The 8,729-nt window shown below is 36.8% G+C and overlaps 1 pseudogene; it reads left to right on the plus strand.

The window, feature by feature from the left end:
• Positions 1 to 8,070: 8,070 nt before the first annotated feature.
• LOC144234311 (large ribosomal subunit protein eL37-like) lies at positions 8,071 to 8,369 on the plus strand (annotated as a pseudogene).
• The last annotated feature ends 360 nt before the right edge of the window (positions 8,370 to 8,729 follow it).

Raw genomic sequence — 8,729 nt, forward strand, 5'->3', positions numbered from 1 at the left:
TTCTTTTTACAAATAGTTTATTGTCAAGTTGGTTTCCATATTACACCCAGTGCTCATCCCCACAAGTGCCCTCCTCCATGCCCATCTCCTCCCCCCCCCCCACACCCATGAGTCCTCAGTTTGTTCTCAGCATTCAAGAGTCTCTCATGGTTTGCCTCTCTCCCTTTCCCCCACCATTTCTCCCCTTCTTCTCCCCCTTGTTCCTCCGTTAAGTTCCTCCCAATCCTTCTATACTTGCAAACATATGATAACATAATACCTTTCCTATTTGAACATTTTCATCTTGGGAAACCTCAACTTGTTTTTTATGTTATCCTTCTCCTATTCTCTCCTTACTATGCTGTGCTTTTATTTCCAGTAGTAATATAGTAAAATTTTCTATCACTTTCTAAGCACTTATGATGCTCCAGTAACTGTTAGTGCTTTATCTATATTATTATTATTTTTTCATCCTTCCAACATCTTCATTTTAGAGGTGAGAAAACTGAGGTCCTAGGATACTTAGTAAGTGGAGAAACAATTCCTCTTGGTCCCAAAGCCCAAACTCTTCATTTTACTGTCCTATCCCTTTCACATGGTGGTACATGTCACCAGGTCTCCAGTCAACACGCCTTCTCAGTCCTGCCTCAGCTGCCTAGCTCCTGCCTAGTCTCCAATCTAGAACCCCCTCTTCTCAACACCTATTCAGGTCCCATCCAGGCCTTCTATACCAGGAAGCTTTCCTAGCTACACCTGCCCACAGCCAACACCCCACCACATCTTTTGTTCTTACCTTATGTGTTTACATTTTCATATTAAGGGATTTTGTCTTCCTAACTGAATTTGGAACTCCTTGAAAGCCAGGCCCATCTCATGTATCTCTGGGTTCCCCTTGGAATAGCCATGGTGGGGACTTATTGCTTCCCTTACGCACCCCCCTTCCTACTCTTCTCCTTTCCTATCCCCCTTTCTCCACCTTGTCCTTTCCTAATTTGGTGAAATCAAGCCACGTCAACAAGAAGTTAAAAAACAGGCCAACCTTAACCCTTCTTAGTCTCCCCCCTCCCTGCACTGCAGCTGTGGGTGACTTGCTGGTGTTTGCTCTGTTACTCCACAGTATCATGGTAATGAACTTTTCTATGAGGCCCTGCATTTGGCAGAGAAGTACTAGCAATGCCCTAAAACCCTTGGTTTTTCTTGAGGGTTTCCGGACACCCCTCCTCTCCTTCCGTATTTACTCAAATTCCATTTCCATTATTTTGCTTCCCAATTTCACTCTGCCTCCTTGTCTTCATTCAAGTATGTCAGAAGTTTTCAATTACCCATTCCCAATTTATACATCTGTGGCCCTTTTCCCCCCGATTGAAATCTATTAGGGCCAGTATGGTGGGATCCATCCAGTTGGTCTGTACACTTTGGTTATTTTCTCCCTTCCCTTCTTCCCTCCCTCCTTCCATTCCTGCCTCCCTCCTTCTTTTTGAGGTCATTATTCCTGTTATTGCTTGAGTGGTGTTATCAACCCACCATGACAGCTTATACATTTCAGGGCTTAAAATCTTCCTTTTGTAATTTTCCCAAAACTTTTCATTATCTCCTTGTAAGGGGTCTGCAGAGCAGCTGAGCCTCATAGCCAAAGAGTGAGATATCCCATGGTGCTTTCATTTCCTCCCTGTCCATTAGAGGAAAGTGCAGGTTGTGTTTGTGTTATAGACTCTTGTAGCTACACTGCTAAAATCTAACACTAGTACATTAAGTTAGATTCAATTAGTTTTCATTTTTCAGAAGGCTTTTTTTTCTGACCCACATTTATGAGCCACTTTTGTGGTTGCCCTGATGCTTTTCTTCAGTACCTCCTGTAGTCTGAATTCCTTCTCTTTGATGCCTCATTCCATGTGCTATTCTTGGTAGCTTTCAATGTGAAATCCTAAGAAAAAATATTCTAAGGAATACCATTTACTTATATAATGTATATAAGTAATATACCTAAGTGTTTATAATGTCTTGTGCTAAGCATTTTTATATCTTGCTTTGTTTAATCCTATCAAAAACTTTAGTTAGGTATTATCCCAATACAATGGAGAAACTGAGGTTTAGTGAGGTTAAGTGACTTGCCTGAGGTCTCATGGCCAGTAAGTAAGTGGAACAGCCTAGATTCAAATAATGAATGTCACATAATGCCAAAGCCCATACTCAAAACTTAGTTTCTGGGAGGTTGTTCTATTCTTCACAAAATATGATGATTTTGCCAAAATCTCTCTCATATACTGCCATGATGGTATAAATGGAAACACCCTTATTGGAAGGCAATTTGGCAATGCATATTATAAGCTTTTTAAATGTTCTTATCCTTTAATCTAAAATTCCCATGCCTGAATTTATGCTAAGGAAATAATCATTAATAAGTGCAAAGATTTAACCCTAAGGGAGTTCAGGGAGGCAATATTCATAATATGAAAATTTTAAATAGGTTGCATGTCCAACAGAGGGAAATAAGTATGATAGAGAGAGGTAATGAAGTACCAAGTAGTCATTATAAATTATTTGGAAAAAGAATATTCAGTGGCATAGATATGTGTTCAGGATATAGTAACTACTATAGGATTTCAGATTATACCCATTTTTGTAAAAACAGATACTACAAAATGGATTCAAAGAAAAATGATACAGAGCAAGAGACACAGATATATAGTATATATCAAAAATGTGAAGAGTTGTGAGATTAAGGGGATAGATTTAAGGCTAATTTTTACTTTCTTTTATTGTTTTTATTGTGCACCTTTTAAATTGACATTGAAGCTTTTTAAAACTTACTTTTCTTCTTTAACTGGAAAAATGTCTGTGTGTTATTTGAAGATGTAGAATCTTTGCACTCCATCTTGGGCATTCCCTCTGTTAGTGTTTTTATGCAAAGATTTCTTGGATTGTTCTTTTTGCCCACCCACCTGTGAGGCTAAGCTGGGAAGCTGATCATATGTGTTGGAAATGTCTGCATGAAACTAAGCTCTTGTCTGGTATTTTGTAGCCTGTGGTTCAGGTAACAAATTCATAGCTTGTTTGATCCAAATTCTTTTCCTGGTCTAAACTAACTAAATGTCTCTCCTCCCTCTGCTACCTGGTTGTGGGAACACTGACAGCCCTTATTTTTCCTCTAGAGTAGTAGCCACCTCTCCTTACCCTCCACTCACACTGTGAAGAAAATGTCACACTTTTTTAAAATTATAAGATCTATGAATGCTGTTCATATTTACCAGTGCTCCTTTTTATATTTATTACTTCCTCCACAAACAACCATTTCTACTGATATTTGAGTTTCATCTTCTTGGCTTCTTTAATGTAGGTTTTCATTAGTTTTTCTCTGACTCAGTGCACTTTGGTTTCTTGACCTGATTACCTCCCAGCTGCCTCGTGCAGCTGACTCATCCATCTCCTACAACTCACCACATTGCCTCCCCTTCTTTCAGGTCTCCAGGTGTCTTTGGAAAGTGCCTCCCATTCTTCCTCAGCTTTTCCTTTTGCTCTCATCACTTTGATCATCTCCCTGCTGGCTTCCTTCATTGACCCCTTTCAAGTCCCCATTTCTGCTTCTAGAGAGTCCACCTATCTGTCTCTCATCTATTTATACTTTCCATTCACCTGGGAATCCTTAGTCTAATCATTTCAGCCTTTGATTTGGACCTTCTCTGAAGTGTTTTTTCAGATATTTTAAAAACAAGTTCCACCACTCAGGCTCCCTGAGGGGGATATGGAGCTTTCTAATTCATGCTTTTTCTTTAGAGCATAAAAATCAATTGTATAAGGAATAGTTTAACCTTAGAAAGTAACTTGCTAAAACAAAACAGCAGTTAGCACTCCTTGTATTTAAAAAAAATGTATATATTGTTTTTTTAAAAAAGTAATATTTGAAAAGAGCAAATTATCCTTGATTAAAAACAAACAAAAAAGCTCATTACGCAGTATTTCCACCTTTAGGAAAAATAATAATAATATAATTAGACAAGTGTTAAGAAGTATTTGAAAATATGTTAATTGAAATATTGTTTGTACTAGTAAAAAAAATAAGAAATATCTTAAATACCCAGCAATAGATTATTGGTTATATAAGGTTTGACTCAGATATACCATTAATCACTATGAAGTCATTAAATATGATTATTACATATGTATGGAAGTAAATACATATTGTTTAATGAAAAAACTGTGTTGCAGACCATACTTTATGACATGATCCCATTTCTATAAACTTATAAATGTATGTGTATATACAGTCATCAAAAGGAGGTCTCTTGTTGACGGGCTTATGGGTGATTTTTAGTTTTCTGTTTCTTTTGATTTCTTCTTTATACTTTTGTACATTGCTTGTATATTTTACAGGTAGCAATTCTTGTTTTTAAACCAAAAATCACTTAGTTTCTTTTCCTAGTAAATTACATAACTAACTTCAATTTTTTATTTTTCCTTTTATATTTTCCTAACATTTTACAATGAAAATATCAAACATTGCTTGACTTATTATGAAATATTCATACTAGAGATATATGATATACATATATGAATATTAAAGAATAATAATAATGTGGATACTTGCGTACCCATAATCAACTTAAGAAAATTAATTCTTTAGAACCCCTCTGTGCCTCGAATCAAGCCTATCCTGTTCCTTTCTCCAAAGAGATAACAATGGCCAAATTGGTATTTCACATTCCTTTACTTTATAGTTTTATGAAATATGTATGTTCAGTTCATTATGCTACAACTTGTGTTACTTTAATGCAATGAGTAAGGGAGTTGTGTCAATATACACAAAAATCACATTGTTTATATAATATTTTTCTCCACACATAAATGTTCTGTGTTTCTAAGGAGTAGTAGCTAATTACAAAGTATACTAACACAGCTGAAGGCAGCAAACTGTGAATTTATGTACATAAAACTTACCCATCCCAAGTTCTTCTCTTGGCTTATTTTAGCCTCATATCCCGTCTGGGAAGTACTTGTTACACAGATCTTCCTGATCTTCAGCCTAAGGATCTTTGCCCTAAACCATCTTCTTCAACCTTCCTTAAGCCTTCTTCTAAGAAGCTATCTTCCTCTTTTCTATAAGATCAATTCTAATATTTGCAGACATACATACTTATTAAAAATGTAATATGTCTTATAATTATACTAATTTTTTATTGGTTTTATTAATATTCTGTTTACAGAGTTATCTATAAATATTTCCATAAGGAAAATAGTCCATAATTTCTGTTACTATTAATGCATAGTTTTGAAGAATGAGAGTGGTTCTAAAAATGGATATATTATATCAGAAACACCTGTATCCCTAAACAATATTGTTTAATTTGCTTTTTTTGAATTTTGTACAAATAGAATCATGCTGTTTGCATTCTTTAATGTGCATTTATAAAATATTGTATTTGTTAAATAATCCATATTAATGACTCTAGCTGTGGTTCATCCATTTTTACTGCTGTACAGAATTTCACTGTATGAGTTTACCAAAGCTTATCTATTCTCCTGTCGATCAGCAATTGGTATATGAAATTTTCTGATGATATTTTTAAAATGTTGTTATAAACAGTTTTGTACATGACTCCTTGGCATATGCAAGAGTCTCTAGGGCATTCTACCTAGGAGTAAAAGTGCTAGGCTTAGAGTATGCACATCTTCATGTTTACTAGACAATGTGACATGAATCTCCAAAGTGATTTTACCAATTAAAACTTCCATCATTAGTGTATGACAGTTCCCATTTATCTACATCCTTGCCAACAATTGAGTTGCTACCAAATGTTTGTGCTTTTAATTTGATTACCAATGTGTATGTGTTTCTTTGTTTATTCATAGTTCTCTGAAATGCCCGTTCATGTCTTTTGCCCATTGCTTTTCCATTGAGAGGCTTCTATTTTTCTTTCAATAGGAATGCTGTATTCTGGATACTACTCCTTTTTCAGTTACATTGCTACAACTACCCCCTTCATGTTTGCTGCCTGTCTTTTCCCTTTTAGTATCTTTTTTTAAAGAATCTTTTTATTAACAGTTCTTAGTTTAATGTAATTGAATTTGTCATCTTTTATTATTTGCGCTTTTTAAAACTCGTTTAAGAAATCTTTCCATACTTGGAGTTATAAGGCATTCTATGTTTTCTTCTATTTTTTGTGTGTGAACAATAAACTTTGAATAATAGAAAATAGAATGCCTTGTTAATGGAAATCTTGTCTTAAAAATGGCAGAGAAGAACACATTTTAAAAGTGAATTCACATTGTATTGAGTTGCAACATGATTGCAGGATTTGCTTTTGTTTTAAAAGACTCCACAACTCTGTTTGAGATTCAACAGTACATCTGCCTACCTGGAAACCTGGAGTGAGTTGAGTTTCATAGCAGCAGGTGAAGTGGGGGTATGGATATGGGTAGGGGTGGGGACAGAGGTGGGGATGTAGGACTCTGCTGCCCCCGGTCCTTTGCCTATCACCTTTAAATCTTCAAGCCATTGCAATTGATTTTTGTTTATGATCTGAGTAGATATCTAAATTCACTTTCCCCACGTGGTTAACCAGTTGTCTCAATAATGTTTAGGCACAGTCCACTCTTTCTCCCACCAATACAGCATCATCTCAATTATCAAAGTTCTGTGTATTCATGAGTCTCTTTCTGTGTTCTCTGCTCTATGCTATTTGTCTTCCTTGCCATTATCAACTGTCTTGATTATTCCAGCATAATATTGTTTTGGCAGCTGATAGGGTAAGCCTCCCTTCCATTTTCTTCATCTTCAGAAATACTGAATATTCTAGGCCCTTGTTCATCCATATAAGTTATAGAAGCAATTTGTCAAGGTGTGTGCATACAGCGCGCGCACACACACACACACACACACACATACACACACCTGATGGCAAGTGTATACATACACTTATCTGTTGAGATTTTTATTAGAATTGTAGTGTTTCTATAGATCAATTTGGGAAGAATTGACATGATAACAATATTGAGTCATCTGTGAACAGAGATCTCAATTAATTTAGATTTTCTTCAGTGTTTTTCAGTAATGTGAAATTTTCTACAAAAAGAAATCTTGGCAATTAATTGGCAATTAATAGAAATGCAGTTGACTTTTACCTGCTATATATCTGGCAACTTTGCTAAATTCTCTTATTAATTTTAATTATTTGTATGTAGATTCTAAAATTATCATGTCTATTATTAATGATAATTTTATTTTTCTTTTCTAAACCTTATACTTTTGATACCTTCCTATTATATTACTAAATTGTCTAAAACCTCTGGGAACATGTGAAGAGAAAGGATTATGGGGCATCCTTGTCTTGTTCCTGATTTTGAAAGGAGGACTTTTAACATTTCATCATTACATGTAGTGTTTGGCATCTCTAACACTGAGTTGCCTTATGTTTTGGAATACACTTTTCTCATGCTTGATTGGGAAGAGTTCAACTCAAGTTTAGCCCTGGAGCAAAAGGCAAAATCATATGCCTTAGGTCTAGATTCCTTAGGCTAATCTAGTAGAGAAGAAGGATTTTCTATGCAGCCCAGTAGAATTTGACATTACGGTTTAGGGCCAAAGCCCCAGCTAATATTCTCTGTACATACACTTTCCTCTGAAATTTTGAAGGCAGGATTTGAGTAGTTTTGAGTCCCAGCCAAAACCACCTCCTAATGCAGTGAGTGGGTATCAGAATCACACATTAATGGGTCCTAACCCAGCTCAGCATCCCTGGGGTGGAGACTGATAATTGCATTTCTTTTTTTGTTTGTTTGTTTATTTATTTTTGAGGGAGAGAGAGATAGACAGACAGACAGACTGCGAGCAGGAGAGGGACAGAAGGAGAGGGAGACACAGAATCCAAAGCAGGCTCCAGACTCTGAGTTGACAGCAGAGCCCAATGTGGGGCTCAAACTCATGAACTGTGAGATCATGACCTGAGCTGAAGTCAGACACTTAACCCACTGAGCCACCCAGCACCCTGAGAATATTTACATTTCTAGGAAGTTCCCAGGTGATGCTGATACTGCAAGTCCCAGAACCACACTTTGAAAAACAGTCTTCTTTTTGGTCTCCACCATGGAAACAAGATGACAAAGAGGATGTTATCATTTAAAAAGTGTTGCAATAAGATGCACACATTGTGCCGCCGCTGTGGCTCTACCACCTTCAGAAGTTGACCTGTGGCAAATGTGGCTATCTTGCCAAGCAGAAGAGAAAATATAACTGGAGTGCCAAAGCTAAAAGACAAAATAACACTGGGACTGGTCAAATGAGGCACCTAAAAATTGTGTACCACAGATTCAAGCATGGATTCTGTGAAGGAACAACACCTAAATCCAAGAGGGCAGCTGTTGCAGCATCCAGTTCATCTGAAGGATTTCAGTGATTAGCTACAAGATAAATGTTCTGTTTTAAGAAAGAAAGGAAGGAAGGAAGGAAGAAAAAAGAAAGAAAGAAAGAAAAAAGAAAAGCACTGCCCCAATACTAGCTCCTTAAAACATCCCAACAGTGACAACCCAGAGACAAGTCATACAAAATTATTAAAGTGCCTGAGGGGCACCTGCGTGGCTCAGTTGGTTGAGCATCTGACTTTAGCTCGGGTCATGATCTCATGGTTCGTGAGTTCGAGCTCCATGTCGGGCTCTGTGCTGATAGCTCAGAGCCTGGAGCCTGGTTCAGATTCTGTGTGTGTGTCTCTCTCTGCTCTCTGCCCCGCTCGTGCTCTGTCTCTCTCTCAAAAAATAAA

Source organism: Crocuta crocuta, unplaced genomic scaffold (assembly GCF_008692635.1).
Source record: "Crocuta crocuta isolate KB4526 unplaced genomic scaffold, BGI_CrCroc_1.0 scaffold45, whole genome shotgun sequence".
Lineage (NCBI taxonomy): Eukaryota > Metazoa > Chordata > Mammalia > Carnivora > Hyaenidae > Crocuta > Crocuta crocuta.